At 32.9% G+C, this 17077-nt stretch overlaps 1 long non-coding RNA gene across 1 annotated transcript in view; it reads left to right on the top strand.

Annotated features, from left to right (window-relative positions):
- LOC145247861 (uncharacterized) overlaps positions 1-17077 on the top strand; it is a 313002-nt gene that overhangs the window by 794 nt on the left and 295131 nt on the right. The window lies entirely within an intron of this gene.

Here is a 17077-nt window from a genome sequence, read left to right as displayed (position 1 = left end):
TAAGAAGATAGGTATTTATTTACACACATACACCTTCTCGATATATATATATATATATATATATATATATATATATATATATATGCAAGACTATCCGTGACCCGTTGGGCCAGTATGTTATATTAGCTATGGAATTAATGTATGGGCGTGACACTTGTGACGTAAAGAAAATAGTTTTTTGACATAACAGAAACATTTCTATGAAAGTATGTTACAATGAAGAAAGAATATAGATAGATTTCTATGAGTCGTTCTGTTTATAATTGTTTATTTTGGAAAAAGAAAAAACTTACAGTCATTGAATTACAAGTTGTTTGCCATACTTATAGATAAATGTGCACTGAATAGATACCATAATACTTACAGTTAAATTCAAATTTTGATATATCTTAATTTAAACACAAAAAAAAAACAATTGAGACGCTGAAAACGTACACAGTAAAACAATACGTTTTATCGTCGCGTTGATTTGTAACGCAATTTAAAAACATATTTTCGGGGTTATTAATTTATGTTGGTAGTGTAGAAGAAAATATATGCATGTTTTTAAGCAAGCTGTATAAAAAGGCGGTGGGCAAATCGACGTTGTAAAATGCTCTTATTGTTGTCATCGGGTGAAAGTAGATTTATTTGTGAGAAAATTGCGTTAAAATAACTAAAACGTAATACGGAAATAACCGATGTAAAAAAAGCAGAAAGTATTTACAATTGCTTATTTGTATGATTTAAACGCTGAAAACATTGGGATGCTGAAAACGTACACAGTAAAACAATACATTTAATCGTGGCTTTGATTATTTAGTATAATATATATCGTATATAGTAAACAGGTAGATGATTTTATGTGTTATTTGTAATCACGTTTTGCGTTTACTTTCTATATCTCGAAGTTTTTTATTCAATAAATTTAAGATATTCGCTTTTCTAAGGACGTCCGTTTGTTCGAACGAAATCGGCCTAACGATTTGTGTTTATTTGTTTACGCTGTTATGGGTTTATGTTTTTGTACGCGTGTGCAACCGAAAGTCGTAAACCGAATGTTGAGTTGCAACAACCGTTACAAGGTCATCTGAATTTTATAATATATATATATATATATATATATATATAAAATTGAATCTACTCTTCTTATTTTTCGAATTTATGTCACTATGCCAATATTCTATTCTAATTTTTCTTTTCAACTTGATGATTTCATATTCTTTCTTATGAGATTGTAGAACAACTGGATTGGACTTGTAGCGTATTTGATAATCTACTTGGTTTTTGTAAACATTATTTGTAAGTTACAATGTCCTGGAAGCTAGAGGTTCAATCCTTATTAGGGGCGACTCAAAAATGAAATTGCATATTACCTATGACTTCTACCCCGACGAAACGTGAGCATGCTATACTCATTGGTTAAATACAGGATTTCGTTAGAAATTCTATGCAAATATCAGAGTTCGAGAAAAACAGTCTCGAATTGATACGATACTCCTGAAAACGAAAGCGAGGCGTTATTAATAGCAAAAATTAGAAGAATAGTTTGAAAAATCCAAATAATAATAATAATAATCCTCATCTGAAAAAATAGAAAACATTTTATCATCTGATTTGCTCAATGACTTTAACTTACGATTTTATCTCATAAAGTCTCTACTCCTAAAAGTATTTTGTGTATTGATATTCATATTAAACACCCTTTTTTTCTATTTATTAAAAAAGAAAATACAACTTTCTAATATATGGGACGTTGAAGTGCATTCATCTGTAAAGATGTAGCTAACTTGCATATTCGTTTTAATATTGATTTTAATTAATTTCTTATTAGTTTTGTTCGATTTTCTCATGGGATAATCATCTTCAGTATATTTTCTTCATGCAGATATTCTACATGATTTATACTTGTGGAATATTTGCACAAAAAGGTAATAGTAAACATAAACAACTTTCTATATACATTTATGTATGCGTATATATACGGTTTAAAAAGTTTGCCTACCAAAATCCTTTTTTCAGTTTGTAGTCGACAGATATGAAACTTAATTTATGGGGTATTGGAACTCATGCAAAACTTTATATTTTAGAAAATTGTGAAAATTAAAAAAAATGAAATTTGCCAGATGAAGGTCGATCGACGGCATTACGAATATGCATGCATGACCTAATAACTATTAATTCCTGTTTAATTTTTCGCCTTTCAACAAACATGACTTGATAGGTCAGGCGTTAACTTCAAAGGAAAAAGTAAATCGTAAGTTAAATGTTTTGTTTTCATTGTCGGTGATGGCGCACGTGTCATTTTTTTTTACTTTTTAAAATCATTACTCTATGTCGAGCCCAATATAGCCTAATAATAAATACATCACTGTATTATTAAAAAAATATCATATTTAAGCATATTTTACGACGGGTCAATTGTCGGGTATTAGGAATATGCATGCATAACGTAATAACCTACTAGTTTGTACACAAAGCTGGTTTGCATACAAAGGTGTTTTCTCTTAATATTTTTTGGTTTCGGTGATCTATTATCATTATTATCATTAACAAATTCATTAACGCCTTCTTATCATACGTTCTTTACCTACATAGTAATATGCTCAACAATGACGTTTTCTTTTGTAAAACGTTATTGGAATTTCCAAACACGTGCACCTTCTGGATACAAATATTTTATTACTTTGTGGATGCACATACATTTTTTAATGTATGCGATATATTTTTATGCGCGACATATTTGGTATAGATAAACAGGCCATTTAAACATTGGAGATGTAGTCGCTTTTCGAGAATAAGAATATAAGTTTATTGTAACAACAATATAAATACTCGAATAAAGCTCAACATTTGAATGTTACAGACAAAATATATTCTTTGGTTATTGTAAAAAATACGCCGATCATTATAAAGCATAGGTCGGTCATACATTTATATGTTTGTAATGTTTGAAATTATATTTTGAGTGAGTGTAATACATAAACCAATGGCGCAAAAGATAAAGTCGTATAATAAGAATGAATTACAAGTGGTAGTTTTCTAAAGTTTATACATTAATCCTTACTGAAGACCATATTAACTAGAAATAAAAGTACACACACACAAACATATATATATATATATGCATGGGTGCGTGTGTTCACTTGTGCATATTGTGTAGATGTATGTGTAATTGATAATTAAACCCGGTTACGGCACACGTAACAAGAACAATCTACCTTTGTTGATTAAAAGGTGCCAGTCCAAAATTACTAATTCCTCTACATACGACGTACAAAGAACTTGTGTATTTATCTCAAGTATAAGAATCTTACTTTATCTGTAAACAATTGCCTAGCATCAGATCGAAATTTTCATTCATATTGTTCCTAAAATATTATATCTCTGGAAGGCATAACAATTGGGACTACTTCACTACAATGTCTTAATTTTTCTGGAATGTGATAGATTGTTACCGGATGTGTCTAACGTTAGAGGAAATTTCTATAAAGTTAATTTATTTCCCAGAATTTGTCACTTGTAGAAAATATTAAAAACCGTTTCCATGCAGACTGCACTATTACTGTCTTCAAATAAAAATTTAAAAAATATATTTCATAAACTGACAAATGTAACATCATATTAATATCTATAATATAAATCTCACCTGTCTGTTTTAATGTATGTATGTATGTATGTATGTCTGACTAAAGCTTTCGACAGAAGCGACTGATTTTCACGAGATTGGTGTTGTTTTGAAGGTCAAAATTCGGACGAGAAATATCGTTAAAAAAACATTAATTCCTTCACCCTCAACGGGGCATTTTTCTATAGGAAGGGGTCGATTTTTTTCGCCGGTATTTTTAAAAGTCATCTCCTTCTTTTCGATTGACTAATGGTAGTTAAACATACGTAACTTCCGGTTTTATGTTTTTTCTCACGTTCTTTTCCTCCTTCACGATACGTGTTCGAGCCTGCCTGCCTACTACCACTTTTTTTTTTTTTGCTCAGCACACATCTCCGGGCACCCAAGCTAGTTTATTAGATAATGGCCTTTGGCATTGGTGTATGTCGACCTATTTGTAAATGGAATTCTATTAGATCAGTTGTATATTTGTATTAATATTACAGAGAAAATACAGAGAAAATTATGAATCCATACATAATCATCAACCTAAATTACAGAAAAAATAAATAAATAATCGCATTCAATAAGTCCATTGAGACAGGTATTGCGTGTCGGCATTAAATTTGAAGGCATTTGAATCAGTATTGAGGCGAAAATTCTTCTGCCAAAAGGTCACAGTTGAAAGATTTGACTTTTGCAGATTCTACCAAATTCCTCCGCCAATTTTGGGTCTAAACACTTGAAATTGTTGATGTAGGTAACTTGGACATGGGTAAAACTTTTATTTTTATTTGAGTGCAAAATAATAAATGTTAAAGAGTCAAAATTGGGGTCTAAGTTATAAAAAATATCTCTGCACTCTCTACGAAATTAGTTAGACAAATTTTGATCTAAACATATGAAATCTTACATAAAGTGTATTCATACGTAGGGCAAGTTATGACCAGTACATAGGGCCCGAGCAAAGTCGGGCTGAATTGCTAGTATACAATAAATAGACTGTTTCACAAATGTATTTTAATACTGAAAAACAGATTTTATTAATTTTACTTTCCCCCATAATGTCAATATATTCAATGTATTCCAAGAAAATGTACACTCAAATAGTTGCCCAATTTACATAGTACATTAAATAAATATATTTTTATAATTAGCCCGATGTTATTAATTGTTTTTACTAATAGAATAGTTTTAATTATGTTTAATACATTATGATTTATTTAATTCATTATTTATATTTACTAAAGCCGACATAAATAAAGCTTACTTCCATTTTTAAACGGAAGTAAGCATTATTTTGTTTTTAAATATAAATAACAAGTTATGAATGCATTTCGAACACAATTTGGCAAAACGCGGCTCGCAGCTGCTCTTAGAGAGACACATTAAAATAGGAACACAGAAATATCTTTCTCTTCGTCTCTATCTCCTTTTTCTCATGTGTATATATAAATATATATATATGTGTGTGTATGTGTGTGTGCAAAGAGAGAGATAGAAAGATAGAGAGAGAGAGAGAAATAGATAGAAAGAAAGGGAAAGAGATTTGCAGTGTCATTCCGAAACTCTGCCGGTCAACACATATATATAATCGGCAATTGATACCAGTTAAATATTACATGAATCACGTAATATTTTAGAACACAATTGGTTCCGCTATCATTTTTAAATAATTTTTTTTTACTTTAAAAACTTTAAAACATTAACACACAAACTTGTAGAATATTTCATCGTAAAACTTTAATAAGTAATACATTTGCTTTAAAATTCGAATTTTGTACATCGTAAAAGCTTTCTTCGTTTTTGAGAGTTATGTAAGTTTTTAAATTGTCTGATTAAAATCTGTACACGCACCAAAATGACTGTTTAATATATCTACACACTATAGGAAAGCATATCGAAAATTAAAAGTATAATGTTTACATTTTATATTCTTACATGCTTTAAAAGTGTAATGCATTTGAAGAGGTCAAAATAAACAACTTTTTCTTTCGTGGAAAACTCAACGCATTTAGAGTTTTCAGCCAACATTTGATCACATTCAAAGGCACAGTATCATAAGTATGTAAGGCGTGTCGAAACGCGACCTAAGCAACGCCAGGTTTCCCTGCTAATATAGTATTGATGTAAAAAAAAATGTAAATATGTTTTCGCTGCCATCAGATATGATCGAGCCAAGGTACTTAGGACTCCTTCCCAAGTCGATAACGTTTGAGATATCAAGCGATGTATACGAAAGGTTTACAATAAAAGCGACGTAAAACTACGAATGTATATTAGAGGATTAGTCGCAGGATTAGTCCACTTGCACCTGCCACTGTTAACTTTTATTAAATTTTGACCTCTTAGCTGCTATTTTTGCATGCTAATCAAACGGGTTCCTCAGATCCAAATATCCTATATATGAGATTTACACGCCGTAGAAGAAACCCTCAGAGAAGAGTTTGAAGGAAACGTTCTGTATGCACATAGATAAGGTCACGCACACATATATATTTCGACGAAACGTCTAGCCTTGATGGAGGGAAGACTAAAACTTGTGCTATTGTTTTAAATCATCTAAAATAATAACAAGGGGAGACTTCAGTCCAAATATTTCTCATATGTTATATTTCTCCCTTTTTGGAAATAGGGTACGATAAGGAATATATCTAGTATAAAATACTCTTTATACACTGTGAAATTCACTTTATGTATAAAACTAAAGAGGTGAGATATAGTTGGAATCAAGTCGCTCATTACTGTTATTTCAGATCATTTGAAACTATAGCAGCAAGTTCTAGTCTACCTTCCATCAACGCCAGAGGTTTTGGGGAAATATCAGATATTTTGTAATTCATATGCAAAACAAGGAAAACAAATGACTGGATGAAACATTTTATGACTGCAAAATTCAATCATATATATATGGATATTTATATATATATATATATATATATATATATATATATATATATATATATCATGGTTAAATTTTAAATTCTGGAAAAACAACATATAGAGACATATATTCGATTTAAGAATTTATTATTTGACAAAAGGATTATATAGAAGGGGTTATTTTAATTTCCTTAATCCATGGATTTTCAACAATGGCTCATGTCATCAGAGGAAATGAAATGCGGTTAGCAAAATGTTCAGCTGCGAATGAACGCTAATTTTGCTTTTCAGCACAATTATTGAAAATAGTTTTTTAGAGTGGTTGTGGATAATTATATGGAAAAATTATACGAAAAGAGAAGATGATACAACCTGGGTAATCCATTACCGGAAGGAATCCAATGTCGTTCGGGGTTATAAATCCAGGTGGGTAGAAAAAATGTCCAGGGGAGAAAGTGATATTCCGATACAGCGAAAGCGTATTGCTCCTTATTTATTTTTCGAAAAGTATACGGGGCATTTGCAGGCTTTTAAAGATTATAATACTATTCTATGTTTGAAATTTTATGACAATTGCTAAAAAAGAACCTAAAGTCTTCAAATCAATAAAATAATCCCAAGTTTTCCTACATTTGTATATATAGTGTTCAGGAGATCAGCTTTCGTTTTGCTGTGCGGTTGTCCACCCTGTCGCCTTGCTGGGCATATTATATATATATATATATATATATATATATATATATATATATATATATATATATATATATATATATGTATATATATATATATATATATATAATGGATTCTCCCGTCGATTTCGACTCATGAGTTTCCGCTAAAACAACTAAATTTCTCATTTCTCGGATATCCGAACAGATGATTTGTTTATAGTGTTTAAAGCTTTGTGTAGAACCATCCACACTTTTTGATATCTTGTTAACCTTTGGCGGTACAGACGACTGCCACAGGAGAGAGTATAAACAGGACCGCATGTATTTACGCCAGAAGGGTTTCCTTCTAGATATATGTCTTAATAAAGACTGAGCGCGCATCTCACCCAGTGAATTAATGTCCCCCAGATACGAACTTGGAGATTTTTACGACTCGGCTCGTTACATACAGCGCTTAGACTTCCCAAATGGTCACGCATTTAGTACTGGCCAGGCACAACGTTGCTTAACTTCGGTGATCTGGCAAGAACCGGTGTTTCGACGGATTGTGCCGTACATACATACATACATACATACATGCATATATATATATATGTATATATATATATATATATAGACAGACAGGCAGGCAGAAAGATATATATATATATATAGGTAAAGATATATAGACATATATATGCGTTTGCTAGAACGTTTTCAATCTTAATGAAACGCAAATATGCATACATAGAATAAAGCGTATTAATTAAATGAAACTTATGATACGAAACTATACAAATGAACAATTAATTAATGAATGATCGTGATTAAAAGGAATACGACAACTAGTTATCTTCATAAAGTCGATTGCATATATATATATATATATATATATATATATATATATATATATATATAGCTGAATACATTAAGAAGTTCGTTTTCATGTTATTTTTTATTTTAAATAATAGGGTTTTTCTATAAATGTAAGATCGAGAAAACCTAACATTTTTTGTATATTAATATGTATATATAAATGTGCTAAATTAAATTATTATTATTATTATTATTAATAATAATAATAATAATAATAATAATAATAATAATAATAATAATAATAATAATAATAAAGCCACTTTTTAGGCAAACAGATATAAATATAGCTTTAGTTTTTCTGAGTTTTATTTTCGTATAGTATCGGGGAAAATGCATGCTTTTCGATTTGTCAGGAAAATTATGAGTTAATCGAAAGCTCGACAAGTAAAAATAAGCAAACTCAACAACATAAATGAAGAAGATTAAGCATTCGACTTGCTAGATTTGAAAAAAATAAATCAACAGATGAAATATACACAAGATATATATCAGAATCCAAGTGAAAAGAATTAAATCAATCTAATTTAATTTACCCTTGATTATGTAATGAAATCAAGGTAAATTCTTATATTTTATTTATATATTATACAAATATTTGGATTAATCCACATTGATGTTTCTAGATAAATTAGTTATGAACCAAACTATATTAAATAATTGACAACATTTGTTCGTCTTTCCGATTGTTTCTGCTATCATGACAAGCAAAGCTGATTCCAAATTTTATAATTAGTTAGGATTCATCAGAGATTTGAAGTAGACATAGACACATTAATACAGACATACATACATATATATATATATATATATATATATATATATATATATGAATATATATACATATATATATTCATAATTTATATATATATATATACATATATATATAGAGAGAGAGAAAGAGAGAGAAAGAAAGAGAGAGACGAGAGAGAGAGAGAGAGGGAGAAAGACAGAGAAATTGATAAAATTAAAATAATATTAAAAATTAAAATATTGCAGCATTAAGAATTGATTATATAATGGTATAAATTGAATTAAAAAATCTTAAGGCTGCAATATTTTAAGCTATAATTTTAATATATTTTTTACTAGATCTTGTCCTTTTCTTTTCCAGTTTTAACATCTAGTCCTTTACTTTTCCATGTTTAAGCTTAACCATATTATATTTCATGTAATCCATGATTTTTCCAGGCCTCTAAAAAATGTACTTTTTCTTCGTTTAATTTCATTCTTTTTTTTTTGCCCCCATAAACACATACGTAATAACAATGTACGACACTCCTCTGCTTTCAATAAAATCTCCCCAATTATGTCCCTCTCATGCTTTCATTCTCTCTATTGCACTTGTTACTTCCCTTTTTGCGACAACAGTGAATTAGTAGAAACAGTAGTCGATACAGCGACGTTGTTACTATGACACTAGTCATGAAAAACGTCGCTCATCTCCTTATATTATTTTACGATTTTGAACACCAGAAAATTCATCATAACTTTTGTTTTGCAGAACGGAAATTGAAATTTTTTCCCAATATAGCCGAGATGATGATCTATAAACTGTAATAATTGTTTGAAATTTGTTCGAAAAATGAATGAGCCGTGAAACTTTAAAGTAATTCTAAATGACTAAAACTGCGACTTAACCATATATTCAAACACTACCGCGTTTGAACGATATATAAATATAGATTGAGTATCACGGAACAGTAATATTTTAAGCTTTTGTTCTGTATATTGTCTTATGTTTTACGTTCAGATATGTTTGTTGAATCATCTTTTTCCTCTGTTATAACACACCTGCAAAGTCTTCGCCCGAGAGTTTCCTACTTCAAATTAAAGTGTTTACTGGCAATATTGCTATATTTCCCTTAGATTTTATGTAATATTAGACACTTGTTGCATAATTATGATCTAAATGCATACACTGCAATTTTGAATGTCAATGCAGTACAATATTCATCATAATATATTTTTATCAAATGAGCTTAACACAGTAAGCATATATCATTAACAAACTGAGCTGGTTTCGCAAGTTATACTTAAAGAGAAACGTTATCTCTAATGTCAGTGTATCAGAAAACTCTACAAATCTTACTAAACAATATATAGAACATAGATAAGCGTAACTCGTATAAAATACTATGATATGTCTTCATAAATATGAGAGCTGAATAATTTTGATTTTTTATTAAAGAATATTAAAATAATAAATGGTTTCAAGTAAAAATAATTTATATAAAATGATATTTGCTTCTCTTTCAAATATCACTATATCTCTCTTATATGATAATCTGAGCATTAGAGAAAAAGTATGACATTTATTAAAATCTCAAAAGATATGTTGAATGTGAACATAATCAGCGCAAAATCGCTGCGAACCTCGGGGTTCATATTTCACTATTGACCAAGTATCTGTCCAATTTATCAATGACTGCAAATATTAATATTATCATGCGTCAGTTCAGTAGGACCCTCCGACAGCAGATTACGTTATCGATTATATTAATAATGGTGAGTATTGATATCACTAATGTGTTTATATGTAAATGTGAGGATCACTGAATATTTTTGCATGAAATAAGGGTTTATAGCGTAGTTTAACACTAAATAATTCACGTCTCGTTAAACTATTAAATTCGATTTTCTTGTTTCTATCATGCATACATTTTTATATGGTATACTTTTGCATTCCATGCATTTGTGTGTACGGTATGAGTTCCAAATAGCGTTTTGGTTTATTTGTTGCTCTTTAGTGTGGACAAAAATGTTTGTATATTTATACACATAAATTGAAAATAGTAGTTGGTGTACCTATGTTTATTTTTCATGACAAAGGTAGAGTTAGATAAACACTCGCTTTTTAATGTGGACATTCAGCTCTCCAATAAGTCGCACATTGAATTAGGGTAAAAATTAAATTGCTTCAGTTCAGAAAATTTCCGTCTACGATAACAAAAAAAAATGAAGTTCATGAATAGAGATTCAACTTTACTCCTGACTAAAGGAGTAAGGAAGTAGTCAATATTTATCAATCTGCTAGGCGTACGTTTCTAATTACATTCATTAATCTCTCTTGTTTAAGGTTGAAACAGAATTTTCATGTCCGTATGGGTTTATTTTTAATCAGACTTATTTTTATTCTGCCATGTTCAACTTTTACTGAACATTATCGTTTCACTGGCACGCTTAAAAATTTAGTGCAATTTGTTTTGATCTAAACAAATTCTAAAGTTGAGCGTGTATGTTCTGTATGTCAGACTTAATGATAAAAAATACAATTCGTTTCAAAAAGCATTTTTTTCGTATACCTCGTTTCAGTTTAAAATAAAATGTTATTTTGTATTTCAGACTTAGATTTTAAAAAAAATGCATTTCTTTTTATCTACATTTTTCATATTTGACCTTTTTGCTGCCTGCCACATTTAATTATGCAATAAAATTTCGTTTTTCTGTTACGATTTCGCTTGACATATTTTTTTTTTCAAATCGCTCATTAACATTATTAGAAGTTCTGTCAGTTCTTCACTTCTTCAATTATTCTTTCATGCTTCTCAAATTTGAAATGCCTTTTCGTCGCTGAATACGTAGATTTAATGAACGTATCCTTAGTATATACTGTCTCAGTCTGCAATTATAACTGCATCCTTATGTTTATTTCATCAAATATGACATCCTCAAACAGCCTAATGTAACAGATTACTTATTTTCTAATAAAAATCTACGTATACATGCACACACACACACACACACACATATATACACATATATATATATATATATATATATATATATATATATATATATATATACATAGATATTAATGAGTAATGGGTATAAGGTGAAAAACCTGAAAACGTGCTCAATCAGTAGAGCAAAATATGTTTTATTACCGTTTATTGAGCTGCTTAGTTACATATGTTTCCACTACGAGATGAGAATTTACGTTCCGATAATTTCTTAAGACTAGGCAGACGTCTGTCAGGTCTGAAAAAATATCGGATCGTAAATTCTTATCTAGTAGTGGAAACATATGTAACCAAGCAAACTAAAAAACGGTAATAATAATAATAATAATAATAATACATACATACATACATACCCACACACACACACACACACACACACATATATATATATATATATATATATATATATATATATATATATATATATATATATATACTAGCTGGGAGACCACACGTTGCCCGTTATTAAATGAGGATCAACTAATATACAACCCCCTCATGATTTTATTGTCATCGAAATCAACAAAATCGGCTATTTTTAATCAAATCGTTTGATTAACTGCTCTAGTTAGGGATCCTCCTGCCCGCAATGTGCTGAGAGGAAGCTTCATGTACCTTTTAACAGTGACTTAGTCCCTAAGGTATTGCAGCCTACATTGCACGGTAGAAAATTTACTGATGCGTTTATGAAATTATCCGTAAATAATGGCTTCATTTAAAGATTACAATGCAATTGTGCTCTAAAAGAAATATTCATTTCGAACGTCGGCAGGTCTCATAAAAGAATCTACAGTTTATTTTATACGCTGAGCCTTTCTGCTTGTGTGGTTATAAGACTGCCCTTATCCTTGACGCATAAGGTTTAAATAGCATTTCACTGTTAAATACGCGCATTTAATGGACGCATTTTACGAAAACCCGGTCTTGTTTATTCTATGAATTTTCTTTCGAATATAGACGTCAATTTATGAATAAATTATCACTTGCTTACTAACAACACAGCAATACGATTTCTGACGACAAGCAACGTGGTTTGGGGAGAGAACGGAGCGGGATGTTAACTTGTGCAATCAGTTTTAATCAACCGCGATAGTCGACCAGGGTCATACGACTGAGGTAATCGTTCGATGCTAATTCCGGGCGACAAAGGCATGGCATATTGTCAGGAAGCTGGTTACCGACGTCAACACCGTTTAGACTGCAACTAACAGCCGTTTGCGAATATTCTCCCAGGAGAGGTAAACGAAACATTCGAGGTGCCGACTGATGTCTGGGACCGTATACATGACATGATTTCCAGCTCTGCCTACCGGCATATCTTACTTCCTCCGCCATCTTCTTACTTCATAAAAGATTTACTGATATGCGAATTCTTCCGGTTCGTATTCAGTTGTATTTGTTATGCCAGACGCCAAGAATCAGGGCAGTAGTCCAAGCAGCGGACACTAATATCAAAGGTGAATTTACATTATTTAAAATGTCCGTCCGTTTTCTGTATCTCGATTTCTATTATGTTGACATTATTTCGACGTTTCGAAATTCTTCAGTTTTCTTTTATCAGTAGTTTTGAACTTAAACGGAATATGAAATCCAGTAAGTAAGGCTTTGCAGAGTTTAGGGTTAACGTCATTATTTAAAATATAAACAATACATTACTGTGAAATGTTCACTTCTATCCTTAATGGTGGAACTGAATAAAACATTTTTATAAACTAAAATTATCCTTATAATCAAGTAGCCTGATAAGTAGTGAGATACTATTAAAATATACAAATGAGATTTTAATCCCCCAAGAAAATAACTATTTTTACATCTTTTATTCATCAGAAACAATACGTATTCATATTGAGATATGATGAGCTACTCTCATTAAGGACCAGCAGTTGGTGTCATTCGAATCGAACCCAGAATTAAGCTGTTTGTGATTAGAAGAAATTTAAAAAAAGACACATTTTCCGGCAGATGAGTACCTTTTTAATAAAGATGTGGGATTTTTATTAATAATTTAATTGAAAGCCATGTTTTATTTCAGAATAGTTTCCGATGCGTAGCTATTCTATATAAGTTCTGGAGATGAATAATTTTCAGTGGGTAACTGTTTTGTACAGGTTCTGGATTTATACTTTTTTAGGCAAAGAGCACATGATTTTTTCGTGTTGACACGAAAAAATCATGTGCTGGAATTCCAATAGATTCGATTTTTATGGAGCAATTCTAGTTACTGAATGGTTGATAGGAAGACATGGTTCAATTTGATTTGTGAGTGCAGCGTTTATAAACAGAATCTCCCAACTTTCAGGGATCCTACCCCTATAATACATCAACAATATTGCAAACACCCTATTTTTTCATATAATTTGAAAGTCTTTCCAGTTCATGTTAAATTTTGTTCTAAAATCTATATATCTATAAAAGTGCAAGTATCTTTGTGTGTGTGTGTGTGTGTGTGTGTACATTTCCCTACCAAATAACTCAATTTTCAGTCTAGAGACTCGAAATTTGACCTATATATATATATATATATATATATATATATATATATATATATATATATATATATATATGCATGTATGTATGTATGTATGTATGTATGTACGGCACAATCCGTTGAAACACCGGTTCTTGCCAGATCACCGAAGTTAAGCAACGTTGTGCCTGGCCAGTACTAAATGAGTGACCATTTGGGAACCAAAACGCCACAAAGTGTTCCCAACCAACCTACCATCGAAGCAACCAACAACACGGATGAGACCCTCACGGAGAACGGTGACAGATCGCCCCTGGGAAAAGTACCCCCGGACGCATTACTCTTGACCAAATGAGAGAGGAAGCGATGCTCCAAAAAGATCCCGAAAGAGAAAAATGTAGTGAAATAGTCAACCTTAAAAAGAAATTGGACTCAAAAAGACAAACACCCCAATCTCCATGCAAGTCACCTTCACCAAAACAAAGCCTCAAACTCATCACTAACCCTATCAAACAGTCCCCCACAACATCCAAAACTCCTTCCCCTTTCAAAATGACTCCTCCAGTCACAACTCCTGTCCCCACAAAAATGCCAAAACTAATACCCCTGAGCCCCCTTAAAAAACATAAATCCTCCTCTCCTGTTCCAACCACCTCTGAGTTCACTCACAGTACTCCTCCTGCATCTCCTGAAAAAACCTTAACACACATACTGCTATGGACATTACCCCCTCGCTTGAACAAAAGAAAAATACCCTCTACCTCCCTGGAAAAGATATTTGCATACTAAACTCAGCAGCCATCAACAATAACAAAAATTTTAAAGGTGCTGACCTAACCAAATTAATAGAGTTTAAGGAGGTAGGGGGGAAGTTAATAGACATCCCCACAAATCTCCCCACAGCAAAACGAATTCTAACTGTTATCAGAAAACGCGAAGAGGCTAGAGATTTATGGCAAATGATGGAGGATGCAAATTAAGCCTTCAATCTTTCCCCTCCCCTAGCTATATTTTGATACATAAAAAACCTAAAGAAATGTTGTGTTGGGAGGGGCCCGGTAAAAATGCACCCCTTCCTGTATAGGATAGCAAAACTAACCTATCCTCTGCATGTCGGCGGTATCTCTCGTGACGGACTCATCGATACTGCGATCGGTACCTATTCCCTCACAAGAGCTTTCGGCACGCTCACGACTGCGATGTTCGTTTCTGATTCTCAACCCTAAGGCACAATTATGGATCTCAAGAATGCTTGTGTGCATGTCCGAGGGCTAAGGGCCGACTCGCGAAAATGGCGCTTGAGTTTGAACCTGCAGCACCTCGGAGTGGATATTTACTGTGTGCATTTTATTCCTGGCGACCATTTACATGCACTGTCTAAGACCTTTAGGGATTATTCAGCGTACTTTAATTCTCACTCTAGAGGGGTTTCCTGGCTAGTTAAAAGGACCCTAGATGCGTCGTGTGACCCGTGCTACATGGATCCCGAGGGAAGACTATGTGTTTTGGATGTTACCATAAAGAGCAGGGCATTTCGGCTCATTGGGGTTTATGCGCTTAATAGCCACGTTGAACTGGATGCCTTTTTTCGGTGAATCGAGCAGTTCATGGATACTTCTCAAACGGTTATCTTAGCGGGAGACTGGAACGCGGTCCTGGATCCCGATTTAGATCGATTTGGGTTACCTTCTAGGGGAACTAACAGAGATCGGGATGCTGTTTTATTTCGGGAATTTGTGGATAAGTTTGATCTTATCGACAAATTCCGAAATGAAAAGCCCAGGGACTTAGTGTGGACTTGGCCAGGTAGACGCGGCTCCGGTCCGGTACAGCTCTTCTTAGTTAGGAGAGTCGATGTAGGAGTATTGAATTTTCCAAGTTTCCACAATATAGTTTACTCGGATCACAGACTTGTCCGTGTACGGGTAAACTTAGATAGACCTAAGCCTAGATTAGCCGGTTACTGGAAGCTCAACACGTCGTTATTCGACGTGAAGGGCTTACGTGAAGGGCTTCCGTGAAGGGCTATTACTAACCCTACAGCGGGAATCGACGGGGGCAATTATTGGGAATAAGTGGTGGGTAAAAATTAAGGAAGCCATTAGGTCCTTTTCTGCCAACTTTAGCAAAAGACTCAACATAGATTCTAGGGCAGCTAAAGCGACACTAGAGTCTAGATCAGATCGGGCGGTGGAGGAGGGGGATAGTGCTAGCGTTAATGTAATTAAGGCTCAGCTTGCCTCCCTTACTAAAAAAGAGCACCTAGCTTTAGTGATTAGGGCAAGGTTAAAAAGAATACCCCAGGAAGTAACAAACATGGCCGCTGAAATGCGTGCAGAGGAGCTTAGGCAAGCGGCTGATAGGCACATCGCCCGTGTCACATTGCCTGACGGGCGTACCGTGACCACAAACCAGGGTGTGCTGGAGGCGTTTAGATCTCATTTCCAGGAGCTTTTTTCCATGCAACCCGGTCTGTCATTAGAACAGTTCGACACCTATTTGGCTGACTTTTCTCGTCTTTCGACGACCGAAGCGGCTAGGAGCGAAGGTGGCATAACGGAGGATGAAGTCATTGAAGTCTCAAAGCGGGTCGGCCTTAATAGGTCACCGGGGATCGATGGTCTGCCCTACGAAGTGTATTTGAGGTTGACGCACATCTTTGTCCCTTTGCTGACGGTTTTATTTAACTCATGGTTTAGAAACGGCTCAATCCCCAAGTACTTTACCATGGGTGTGATAAAATCTGTTTGTAAAAGCAAAGATAATGGAGATGGGTTAGGTAATTTCAGGCCCTTAACGATGCTTAACGCTGAGTTAAAGATTTGACCCAAGATTCTCGCAAATCGTCTGCAGCTTGTCCTGGCTCGTCTTATTA

The sequence above is a fragment of the Euprymna scolopes genome, chromosome 26 (genome assembly GCF_053919585.1).
Source record: "Euprymna scolopes isolate OS-2025 chromosome 26, ASM5391958v1, whole genome shotgun sequence".
Lineage (NCBI taxonomy): Eukaryota > Metazoa > Mollusca > Cephalopoda > Sepiida > Sepiolidae > Euprymna > Euprymna scolopes.
The sequence above is the reverse complement of the archived record's forward strand: the minus strand, read 5'-3'. Positions and strand labels throughout refer to the sequence as shown.